The 12,830-nt window shown below is 48.4% G+C and overlaps 2 protein-coding genes across 11 annotated transcripts in view; both read left to right on the top strand.

Moving 5' to 3' along the window:
• Wdr27 (WD repeat domain 27) overlaps positions 1-12,048 on the top strand; it is a 218,310-nt gene extending 206,262 nt beyond the window's left edge. For all 10 annotated transcript variants that reach the window (XM_052750730.1, XM_052750729.1, XM_052750728.1 and 7 more), the window contains one exon: positions 11,930-12,048. The gene's annotated coding sequence lies outside the window, so the exon portion shown is untranslated. The remainder of the gene's footprint in view (positions 1-11,929) is intronic.
• Thbs2 (thrombospondin 2) overlaps positions 11,962-12,830 on the top strand; it is a 29,623-nt gene continuing 28,754 nt past the window's right edge. The window contains exon 1 of the mRNA XM_052750727.1: positions 11,962-12,077. The gene's annotated coding sequence lies outside the window, so the exon portion shown is untranslated. The remainder of the gene's footprint in view (positions 12,078-12,830) is intronic.

Below are 12,830 nucleotides of genomic sequence, written 5' to 3' on the forward strand. Positions count from 1 at the left end.
CAGATGTGGGCACTGTTTCCATGGCCTCTTCCTGACCTGTGTCCACTGAGCATCCACAAAACACAGTGACCACCATGCTTCCTCCTTTGTTGAGGTTTAATCTTTGCCCACAATGTGTGATGGCTTATTTTATATGTCAGCTTGACTGGCCACAGGGTGCCCAGATACTTGGTCAAACACTTCGGGGGAGTCTCAGCATGGTTTAGTAAGTGGGTGCTGGACTCTGTGAATGTGGTGGAAGGAGTAGTCTTCCCTGGTGTAGTGAGCCCCATCGAGTCTCCTGACCAAATGAACACACAAAAGGATAAGCGGCCTCTTTGGATTTGGGAATTTCTACTGGCCTCTGGGGAGAGCTACACATCTCTCCTGGTTCTCCTGCATACTGAATCAGATCTCAGGACCTGTCAGTCCGTTTAATCACATAGCCTAATTTTTTATGATCAGTCCATCCCTACACCTACACCTCCTCATATACCCATGAACTTTATTGGTTCTGTTTTTCTTGAGAGACCTGAGTATGTATTCAATTAATGAAGCAACTTTCAAAAGAATCTGGAACTGAGGTGAGAACACAGCACCCTAGATGTCCTTATGAGGTTGTGTGGCTCATCACATCTGGCAAAACTTGGTCTTATTGAACCCTGATGACTCTGAGAAGAAAGAAGACTGACCTCTTCCTGGGTCATGCTTTGTTAAAGGTTGCACTTGCTTAATGTGGGGAATCAGGCCCATATCTGTCGCACTGACTGGGTTATTTCACAGTCGTTGGAATTCAGCCTTCTCGGGTGACTCTTGGGTCCCACAGTAACAAGGTGACGTGCACATGCACTCAGCAAGTGAGCAGGATGCCGAGGCCATTGGCTGGGGCCTTCCACTTGGTCTCCATGTGCAAATTCCTGCCTAATCACAAAAACATTGTGCAAATGTCAGTCACATGAATCTGTTTGTGAAACCCTGGATGCCATGTGCACATTCTCTTGGGACAATGTGGTGAGTGATTCAGCCCCAGATGCACCCTGCATAGGGACATCCCCAGAAAAGCAGACTGAGGCCTAGCAAGCAAGGGACATCTCACAGCACCATGCCACTGTGCTCAGGCTGTTGTATGCAAAGGCAGCAACAAAATCTGGCTATGCGGAGACAGTGTCCCCACGCCCAGCTCTGGTGCAGACACCCTGGGGTCCCCTTTCTGTGGTGGATCAGAGACTGGAAGCTGCCAGGACTTGGAAAACCAAACACACTACGTTTCAGTTCTGGGCAGCTGAGCTCCAGCTTCCTGGGCAAAGTGCACTCTGGGAATGAGCTGAGACCGTTTTGATTCAGAGCAGAGATGGTGTGGCCACCTCCCTGAGGCACTAACAGATGTGTTTGAAGTGGGTGATAACACCCTCATGTTACACAGCCCAGGATGCATGAGTTGTCTTCCGTGAGTTAAGGATATTCCCATAATTCCATGTGTAAGGCCCAGCTGCTGGGACGACCCCATGTCTGTCTTGCACGCTACCTTTCTTGTTTTCCGTGTTTAGTCCTTGTCTTGTCCCAACTCCAGATGCACTCTAGGTATGCAAGTAGCCCAGGGTCCAGCCCTCTTCCCACGCAAGAGTTTGTCCAGATCAAGTAGGGTGGCAGCTGTGGTCCCACAGTCTCTCTGCCTCCCTCTGCTGGGACCACTTTGCTTGTGTACCCGTGATTCTACAGGGTCCCACTCTCATGCTCTCTCTTGAACTCAAGCCCCTTGTGAGCCCTCTGAGTTTATCCCCCCTACTCACATTTTCTCTTGTCGTTACTCTCTTACACAGGGTATCATCCTGTTCCAGGCCCCTCCCAGCACGTTGCTGACATCACTGAGTGATTACCCAGCTTTCCTTGCTACCCTAGCTGCTTTGTGTACTCTACCAGCTAAAGGTTCTGATTCCTGCACACTGTGTTTCTGTGAGTTCCTGCCCTCGGTCTCCACCACCAGGCCACATCTCCATCTGTTCTGCTCTAGCTTCCTTGCCTTGCACCTGCTCAGCTGTGGCCCGAGGTGTGATCCCTGCTGGTATGATCATTGTTATAAAGTGAGTGACTCAAGGATGGTGGTTAGTGCTGGAAGAGCCAACAGTCAAGAGACACCACCCAGTTATTGACAGAGAAGGGCTAGGTCCCAGCCAAGGACACAGGCTGTTTGCTACAGGCCTTGAGTATCTGGGATTTTGGATTTTGAGCTTGTAGATGCTAGATTTTGACTTCTGATTTTCAGGACTGTGACTGGAACTAGAGATGATTATGTTAGCTAAAATCTTTCTGCCAGAAGCAGAGAGATGAATACCATATTTTTCCTTGTAGATGGAACCTAGATTAAACACACACACACACACACACACACACACACACACACACACACACACACACACACACACAAACACACAAACACACACATGATGTGGAAGTACAAAGGGGAACTATTTGGGAAGAGGAAGAGGTGTATCAGGAGACAGACAGGAAAGGATATGGCAGTGAATGTGGTTGAAGTACACAATATATTAGGATAGATGGCACCTTGCACAGTCAACACAGGCTGATGAAAAGGTTTTAGGGAGGAGGCAGTGACTGACAGTCATCTCAGAACTTTAGGGAGTGGAATTTTCCAAATGCTGTCTTCAGATTTTCACTCTTTACTTTGGATTCACTTGATGGTGACTCAGAAGACCTGAGGGACAGTGGCTGTTAGTTCCTCAGGCATCTTTGTATGCTAGTTATTGTGGCTAAATGCCTACTTCGGGACTAGGAGAAAGGACACTCAAAAGATTCTCTCAACTGGGGACGCATGCATCTGTCTTGGAGGAGTACTGTGGCGTTTGTTCTAAGCCTTGGAATCTTGAGGTTCCCTGTGATGCTTTGTGTGGCATTTTCTACATATACCATTCCTTAGATTTCCAGGGACAGTATGCACTTTGGGACCCAGAATATCCTGGGAGCTGCCTAGACTGTCCCAGGCTGGTCCATGTAGATCAGTTTAGCAGGTGTCAGCCAAAGAAGGCTGATTGATGTTCTTAGTTCATATAAAATGTGATGTTTTTATTTATTCACAAATATATATAGTAAAGTTTATAGAATAATAAAAAATAAAATATTTTGTCTAATAAGTGGTCAGACTGTATGCTTGAAGTGACTGGAACCTCCTGGCAGGAGATGGCCAATAAGTAGTCAATTAATTCTAAGTGTCCCTATGGTTACCTTTCAAGTAGAGGTTTCAGAGGAAGATGATCCATTGGCTACTTTACTGGTCCTTGAACGTGTGTCAGGAATCTGTGGAAGAAGAAGATTGTCCCCTGGTCTGAGCCTCAGGTGGGTTTGCTGGGCCAAGAAGCTTAGGCACAGCAGCTTTTGGTCCTGGGCAGGAAGTTGCTGTGGGCAGGAATTTTGCATTTGGATGGATGAGTCCAAAGCTAGACAGATGATTAGTGTCTGAAAGTGACATTTAAACCACAGACTGGGCCAGGCCATGTGGAAGCATGAAGACAGGAGAGTGGTGGATATTTCCTGCAGGACAGTGGAGGTCCTCATGAAGATGGGAGAGTGGTGGCTATGTCCTGCAGGACAGTGGAGGTCCACATGAAGACAGCAGAGTGGTGGCTACGTCCTGCAGGGCCGTGGAGGTCCTCATGAAGATGGGAGAGTGGTGGATACGTCCTGCAGGACAGTGGAGGTCCTCATGAAGATGGGAGAGTGGTGGATACGTCCTGCAGGACAGTGGAGGTGCACGTGAAGACAGCAGAGTGTTGGCTACATTGCAGGACAGTGGAGGTCCACGTGAAGACAGGAGAGTGGTGGATATGTCCTGTAGGTCCGTGGAGGTCCACATGAAAACGGGAGAGTGGTGGATACGTCCTGCAGGACAGTGGAGGTCCACAGAGAGGCTGATGTGACCTGGCCAGAGAGAAGTCCTATGCCTGAGCTGCAGGTTACCCTGTCTGTTCCTGGACAGTTCTGTCACCCTGCTCATTTCTCTATCATATGTTTACTGACACCACAACTAGAGAACTCTGTTCCCTCTCTGTCTCTCTCTCTGTCTCTGTCTCTGTCTCTCTCTCTCTGTCTCTCTCTGCCTCTGTCTCTGTCTCTCTCCATCTGTCCCCCCTCTCCCCCTCCCTCTCCTTCCCCCTCCCACTAGAGCTATGGATTGTGTAAGGCCCAGATAATACTGAATTTCCTGACTCAAAACACCCCACCTGAGGACCAGCATCCATGTTCCAGCAGCCTCTCTATCACCTCTTTGCATGCTGGGAAACTGAGTTGGCTTCAGTGGTTACTAGAACAACTATACAATTTCTGTGTGGTTCCCTTGGCTGGAACCTGAGTAGGGCCAGCCAGGTCCACAGATATGGGCTGGGGACAGAGTGTTGTGAGCTTGCTTTGTTGGCTCATATGAGTACCTAGCAGCTTATAGGTATAGTCTTTCTCACCTCCCTGGCAACAGCTTTTTAGTGTACCCATTGCCCTGGAAGCAAAGGCCAAGTTTGGTGTCAGAGAATGACAAGCTGGCTTATGGGCTGGCCATGGTTCTTTTCTCATCTCATCCCACTAAATATTGCTTTCTGCCCCCCCCTCCCCCGCCAGGAGGGGGTTTCCTTTACTCTGATGCAAGCAAAGAATGTTCTGGAGGGCTGGAGAGATGGTTCAGAGGTTAAGAGCATTGACTGCTCTTCCAGAGGTCCCGAGTTCAATTCCCAGCAACCATATGGTGGCTTACAACCATCTACAATGAGATCTGGTGCCCTCTTTTGGTGTTCAGACATACATACAAACAGAACACTGTATACATAATAAATAAATAAATCTTTAAAAAAAAAAAGAATGTTCTGGAACTTGACTCGTAGGGAGGGGAGGCAGCCCTAGCCTAATCCCACTCCAGGAGCATTTTGGGGAGTTTTCTTTCTTTTGTTACCAACCTTGGGGTGCTCATGCTGGATTCCCGGTCTTTTGCTGCTTGTTAGAGGAGAGCTAGTTCCCGTAACTCCCTCCCAGAGGAGGGACAGGAGCCTGCTGCTTACTCACGAAGCTCAGGACACACTAAGAGGAAACAGATGTCTGGGGCTGTGACTTTGCAGCCCAGCAGCTTTCGAACTTATTGTCCACAGATCTTTGAGTGCCAGGACCTGTAGGGCATCCCCAAGACCCAGTGTCAGCAGATGGAGGTTGTCTCAGGCCCTCGACACCTCCTCATTTCAGAAGAAAGAAGGCAACATTATCTCTGGCGCCCACTGACTCGGCCCTTTTTGGCCTGGGACCCTGGGGTCCTTAGGCCAAGTGCTAGGCAGTAAATCTCTCTCCCTTTGGCACCATCCACACTTTACTGACTCAGTGCTCATTCAGAAACAAGAGGCTATTCTTATTCATTTATAAATCTTTTCGTTCACTCTTTTATTAAAAATATTTGAGGCTCTACAACATCTAACCCAAAGAAGACACTATTCCAAGATATTGAGCCTCCAGATATGAGTGTGCTACACTGTCCTTGACCTTTGGGGTTCACATGTGTCTATCAGTGTCTCGTGCCCAAATCCCCCGAGTCATTGCAGTCATAGCCCCTGGTGGGCACTCAGATTTGTGCTATAAACGGGCCTCAGGATACTGAAGGGCTCATCTACCTGCCTTCATTTGTATGTATCCTATCTTACATTTTTGTCTTTGCTGAGACATGATCTCGCTAAGACACCCAGACTGGCATCAAGTCCATGCTCTCTCCGCTTCCATCTCTAGACTGCTGGGACTAGAGGCCACACCGTCACACTAGGTGAGACACTGGGTCTCTCTCCTGCAGTCTGGGAATCTTGGACAGCAGAGAAATTCTTGGGCCTTGTCACTGGCCACCTGCACGTGTTCTCTTACTGTCCCTTCGCTCTCCTGCCTGTCCCCTTTCTTCCTCCGCCATCGATGAACTCCTTCTTTATACTGTGTCTAAGAATGTCTTCTTAGAGTGGCAGATGTCACCAAGCACAGTCATGTAGTCACAATCGTGTAGAAGTCACTCAAGCTTCTTCTGTCTGGGATGCCCTGATAGCACGTGGGGTTTTTGAATCTATGTGGAACCGTTTCCTCTCACCCTATGTATTGGGGTTTTGGATACCCTGTTTTTTTCCTACCCATGTAGCTCCTATTTCCTATCTTCAGACTTGAAAATCCCAGTCTAACTTAATTTGGATCCAGTAGCTAGAGAACTCCATTAGGGAGGGTTTGGTGTTGAACAGATACTGACCTGGTCCTGATTATGGGAAACAACTCCTCATGGGACTTTGTAATGCACACAGCTCCATTTGTCTGCTCCTCTTTCCCCTTCTGTTCCCCTGTGGGACCTTGCCTACTCTGAGGCCTTGTGATATTCAGCTGATGGCCAAATCATATACTCAAAGCAGGCCAGTACATATCTAACCCTATGAGATGGTTTCAAGCACCAACCGGTACCATAGTTAGAGATGTAACAAGTGATATCGCCAAGAAGCTCAGTCCCATGTAAACCTTAACATACAATGGAGAAGCAAATTTGTCCTTTCCCTTTATGGCACTCGGGCTCTGCACCCCAACTTCCCAAGAGTCCCTGAATTAGTGAGTGAATGGGTGAGGTGGCCTTGGGGCCACATGCCCTGTATCTCTGTACTCTTCCAGGTCCCTATCACCACTGACTGTCTCTTGCACACTCGCATCACTTTAAGTCTAAATTTGACCTTCCTCTTATTTGTAGATCCGGAACGACTCTCTGAAAATGTGACCATGAATGATGCATGGTAATCAGGATCCAAATCCTCAATTTTGGATTTCTGATCTTCTTTCTAGAGTCCTAGGGCTTGGCCCCTTCCACCCACAGTACCACCGGCAGAGATGTAATAGGTGATATCGTTCAGTCCCATATAAGCCTAAACATACAATGGAGAAGCAAATTTGTCCTTTTCTATAGCCTCAGGCTAGCTCCTGCTCACACTGGGCAGCATTGATGGTGTGCTTGGGCACATGGAAGAAATGTGAAGGCTGCTGACGCCATGCTGCTGAGCTCGGCGGCCGGCCTCCCTTTAAGCATGGTGGGCTCCAGGTAAAAAGTAGACCGTCTTATTCCCAACTGCACGAGCACCTTCGTGCTTTGTGCCACATGGACATTCAGCACAGAACTGAACTCAGCTGTTCACTGGGTCAGCCTGTCTCCTGGTAATGCTCTGCCCAGTGTCAGGATCTGGGGGCACTTATGCCCACAGCCTTATCTGCTATTTCTTGCTGGCTCCTGGGTTGCTTCATTGTCCTGTCCACAGTATCCCCGCTGCTCTGAAAAGATGAGCTGGAACGGCTTCTGTTGCCGCTTCCTTCTGTGGATCACAGTCCGGCTGCATGTGGGCGTCTGATGCCCAAGTTCTGAAAGCATGGATCTGACAGAATTTGTTGTCTATGGAGATCACACTGACCTTCAGCTCTGGGGCAGAGTGTGTGTGATTAGATCAGCTCAGCTTGTCAGTCTGCCAGGACCTCCTGCTTCATGACTAACGGCTTCTGTCTGTCTTGCCTTGGTATAAATGTTTGTCCTGCTTTAGGAAGTGCTCACAGCAGGGGTGTGTGGGGTGCTGCAGTCCCCCCTCCAGCCTCTCCCCACTCACTGCCCTGTCCTTTGCACCTTGTCCCCTGCCATCTGGCTATGTCACTGTCACTGGCTACTCTGCTTCTCCTTCTGGAGCTGAACTAAGATGGTGTAGGTCAGTGGGAATTGTCCCCTCTGGTGGGAATTCCCATTTGCTTGTTGCGTAGTATTTCAGGGCTGGCTTTTAAACAGTATATGTAATATACTGAGGCAAGGTATCTGTGAAACAGTGTGTCCGTCACGAGAAGTGTCTGTCAGGCAGTGTATCTGTTAGGAGAAGTGCCTGCCAGTCAGGCAGCGTGTCTGTCAGGTGAGGGCTAAATGACAGAAATTGCCACATGGTTCTGGATGCGTGAGTCTGAGGTCATGGTGTGACTAGGCTAGGCTCCGACCAGAAGGTGACAGACTTGAGGTTTATAGTCTTGAGAACCAGATGCTTACGCTCCCGGTTCCAGGGTCAGAGACATATAGCTCTAGTACTCGGGTTGGAGTCCTACTGCCCTAGGCTTCAGTTGTCAGTGTCCTGGCGCTGGTCAGCTGGTGTCGCCATTGGTTCCTAGCAGCTGGTGTAGGAGAAGCAATCAGAACCATCTAATGTGACAGCTCCCAAGCCTTCTCTATCACGATCCATGGTTCCTAATGGCATGAAGTATCACAGCCATGGATGTCAGGACCCTTGGTCTTAAGACTAGGAATGCTTCCAGGAACAGGACTCCAGGTCTTTTCCAGTCTTGTTTGTACTTTCACTGTTTGCTGACATCTCTGGTCCTCTAGGCTGTGCCCCAGTCACTCCCTGGACCGCTGCTGAGCCTCCTTCTTGCTGCTATGTGCCCTAGAGTTGGTTACCACTGTTGTTAGCACTTTTCCGAGATCTCTTCTTTGTGTTCCCAGAGCAGGCTGCTCCATCTGTGACAAAATCAGAAGTAAACAAAGACAAGACCGTTGGAAGAAGAATTTTATTGGGCCCAATGTTTCAGTACCAGGAGTAACATAGAAGCGTGTCCTCCAGTTGACTTGAAAAGTGAACTGCTTATGTAAACAGAAAGGGATGTGACAAGGGTATTTGGATCAGTCACAGCACAGCTCTTCATGCAAATGAAACATAGTGTTGTACCAATGACAGCCCTTCTGTTGGGCCACCAGAGGGTGTGCTTTCCTCTAGCTTGGATGAATATAACGGCAGGGTCATCTACAGTTCATTACTGTGTGCTTTCTGGAGTGGTCATGGCTGGAGCATGTCTTCAGCCATGGTTGGATTGATCCCCCAAGACTGCGGGAGGAGCCTTAGACTGAGTATAAAGTATACAAAGTCACCAGCTTGCTATGTAGGCAGTATGGCTGGTGGGCAGAAAACAGGCTGCTTGCCTGACAGTTCTCTGCCCAAAGCTGCAAGGCAGAGGGAAGGGTCTGTCAATGCCCCCTTTGACAGTTTCAATTACTCACAGGAAGCATTAGCGGCACATTCATGGGGAAGACCTAATGAAAGCTCAGCACAGCACTGACTACCCTGGCAGCATTCCGCTGTGCTTTACAGTGCTCAACTCCTGCTGCTGCCGTCCAGAGATGGCCAAGTCCCTCGCATCAGTACCATTCTTTCGCGGGGTTGAAATTTTTCTCTTCTAATGCAGACAGAAGTAGTTGGTAAGAGCTGACTTCCTTCAGCATGACCTCATCTTAATTTCTTTCTATATGCAGACCCTAGTCCTATTAAATTAACATCCATGGATTCCAGTGGACATAATCCCTCAGACCTTCCTCTGTCAACCCCTTTCTGTGACATGTCCCTTCCTCACTCTCTTCACATTTCATGGAAGCCTCCACACTCTTGAGAACCCCCAGCCATTCCGTCATCCTTCTCCTGTTCCTGTTAGTACATCACACCCTTTCCAAGGACACTGAGAAGTAAGAGATCTGGGAGGGTTTCCTTTGTGCTACAGTGGGACCATCAGGCCAATGTCACTAGCTCCATGACTTCCTGCCTGGGATATTCATGTGTTCACTGCTGGACGTACACCCATAGCCCTCAGCAACCTCCACCGTAGGAGCTCATTTCGGTACTGATTCTACTACACCCATGTCTCTGCCCGGGCTGTTCCTGGTCTTCCCAATGTTCCACCCACACATCATCATGCAGTATCAATTCATGTCACCTCATCCATCAACCCTTCTTGATTTTCTTTGTGGGAGATCTCAAAGGTAAAATCTTTCTACACTTTAGCAGCAGCACCGAGCCCTGCAGGCTGAGTATGCCACACAGTGTGCATGTCCTGCCCACACCTTTTCCCTTCCGCTTCGCCTTGTGATATCTACCGTAGAGGGCATGAATCTGTAGACAGCAGTGGAGCAGTCAGGCACTGAAACCTCTTCAGGGAGCCTGGTGTCATTTTCCTTTCAGCTTTGAATCCAAATATAAACTTGAAAATCTAATTATTTTAGTTAAAATTAAGAATTTTGTCAACAATTAAGTGACTCGAAGCAGTACATCTTCCTTCAAAGAAGACACATGTACTGCTAGAGGCTAGTCTTTTCTTTCTGTAAGTTAGAAACTGATATTTATTTTTAACATTTTTATTATGTTTGATTAATTGATTTGTAAACAAGAGGTACTTGTATGTGTTTAGGAGTGTGCACACTTGTATCACAGCATGTGAACAGAAGTCAGAGGACAATGCGTGGTGGGAGTCAGTTTTCCTCTTCCACCATGTAGGTTCAAAGGATCCAACTCAGGTTGTGTGGCTTCATAGCAAGTGCTTTTATTCCTGAGTTATGTTGTTGGTCCAGAAACTGAAATTCCTCCTCCTCCTCCTCCTCCTCCTCCTCCTCCTCCTCCTCCTCCTCCTCCTCCTCCTGCTCCTCCTCCTCCATTTGTTTGTTTTTCAGACAGGGTTTCCCTGTGTAGTCCTGGCTGTCCTGGAACTTACTCTGTAGACCAGGCTGGCCTCAAACTTACAGAGATCCACCTGCCTCTGCCTCCCAAGCTCTGGGATTAAAGACATGCACCACCACCACCCTGGTAGAAACTGGTACTTCTTAGGGAGGGATAAAAGAACAGTCTTCATAAGAAAAAAGTGGCTTCCCAATTGCAGCCTCCTCTCCGTCCTCTCAGTGTCTTATACTGCTTCTCTCACCCCTTGGGGTTTTGTCCTGGGGAGGTGTCTGTTGACTTTGCTCACTTTCATCCCAGGCGAAGAGGATCCAGCGCAGTGCATGTGGGGATACTTTAGTTAAGTCTCCAACCAAGAAGAGAAAGTAGCTAAACATTTTCTCCATTTGATTTCTCTTTCCTGTTCTTTGAATAAGACCTGACCTATTTATCATCATGTGTCAACTCAGATAAATGTTCAGAACTTTGAGTGTCATCTACAAAGAATGAAACCCAAGCAAGAGTTGTGGGAGAGGCCACAGATCTACCATCTGCTTTGGGCCCTGGTGCATCACCCTCCCACATCTTCCCTGTTGACTGTCCTCCTTAGGTGATGATGATCCTCCCATCCGGGACCTGGCCTTACCCTTCTTGTACTCATGGTCTGTCCCCTCCGGCATGGTTGGTATAAACTGCAGGTTGTGGCAGGGGCATCAGCTCCTGCCCCTATATTTTCACTGAGTCCCTAACCGGCCCCCACCCTATCTTATTAACTGTGAAGACTGCTTCTGGCTATAGTAGTCTCACTCTTGGGGAAGCTAGCTGTCCCAACAAGACTTGGTTGAGGACTAAGTTCTCTCAGGGAGACCTGGTCTCATAGGGTTGCCGGGTTCTGACTGAACAGAGGAAGTGAGTTTAGATAAAAAATCTGTTCCCCCAGAAGCAGGGCTACTTCCCAGGGTCAGAGGGAAAATCGGTGGGCTCTCTTTTACAGTAAATTATTTTTGCATATGACAGAATCAATCCTTTGAATAGAGTAAGTGTCCCAGCACAGTGGTGAACTTACGTCTCTCCCCGGTCCTCTTGGTTGCCACTCACTTGGTTTAGAAAGACCAGTATCACATTGAGTAATTGGAAACACATTTAAACATAGAATTGGCTTTTTTTTCCCCTCCTCAGCAGAGTGGGGAGTCCCAGCCAATCTTGCTGGTTTTATTTATAGCATTTTATTTCCTGAGAGAAGACAGGAAAAGAGAGTCCCTGCCTACCCCTCTTGTCTGGCTCCTCCCCCGGCCCCTGTCTGGAAAGCCTGGGTGGACATGTAGGAGGGGCATCAACTCAGAGGGGCTGGATTTGGCCTGGGACACCAGGTACCCTGAGCAAATGGTGAGACCAGAGGAGGAATTATGACACTCCTTCGAAAGAATGAATTAAACGTGCCTCCGCGTGTGTCTGATTGACAGGCCTCTTGGGGAAAGGGCGTATAAAGGAGCCGGTCACTGCCTGGAGGCAGCAAAAGCCTCAGCTGTCTGAAGCCTTCCTGGCCAGGTCACTCCTCAGGACAGACTTAGAATACTGACGTCGGTCATCATTCATTTTCAAACACACCAGGTACCTTTTTCATTTCTAAGACATTTCACTGGGCTGTGATTTTTCCAAATAGGCTTGTGGTTTCCAGGAGGCTGAAGGGGAAAAGGGCAGCTGTACCCTCCCACACTTTGCAGCGTGGCTTCCTCACCCCAGCTTTGCCCTGCACAGTTAGGGACCTGACAGGAATAGTCACTGCTGTCTTGGCCCCAGGGTCTCCCACAGAAGGATCCCAGTGAGGTTAGGGTCTGGCTGGCTTCATTCCTAGGATGCTGAGGGGAAGCACTGACATTTTCTGCTTCAGCGTAAGAAGTTTCTACATTGAAGTTTGTTGTGGAGGAGGAAACAGAGAAGGGAATGTCCAAGGATCCCTTGGAAATGTGAAAATAAGCAGAGGGATTAGAGCAATCCTAACTCTAAACATTAGTAGCAGCTGAACAAAGTGTTGCTGTCATTATAATGTATGGTGGGGTGGGCTGCGGGCACTGAAGGGAGTGTGTTTGGGTTGCTGCTTGGGTAATTTGCAGAAAGAGCTGGTGGGCTGGGGTAGCTAAAAGAAATAGTCTAGTGGGGAGGGAGAGGGGAGGAGAGGAAGGCAGAGCAATAGGTGTTGGAGGGGCATGGAGACCACCCAGCAAAGGCATTTTCACTTTGACTATTCCTGTGAGATGAAATTGTATAAGACCCATATAAGTTGTGATAATACCCTGTTGCAGAAAACTTTCATGAACGTCTACCCATAAGCCTGCAGTGTGGACTCGTGGTCAGGGAAGAGGC

The sequence above is a fragment of the Peromyscus californicus genome, unplaced genomic scaffold, assembly GCF_007827085.1.
Source record: "Peromyscus californicus insignis strain IS unplaced genomic scaffold, ASM782708v3 Scaffold_22__1_contigs__length_63687245, whole genome shotgun sequence".
NCBI lineage: Eukaryota > Metazoa > Chordata > Mammalia > Rodentia > Cricetidae > Peromyscus > Peromyscus californicus.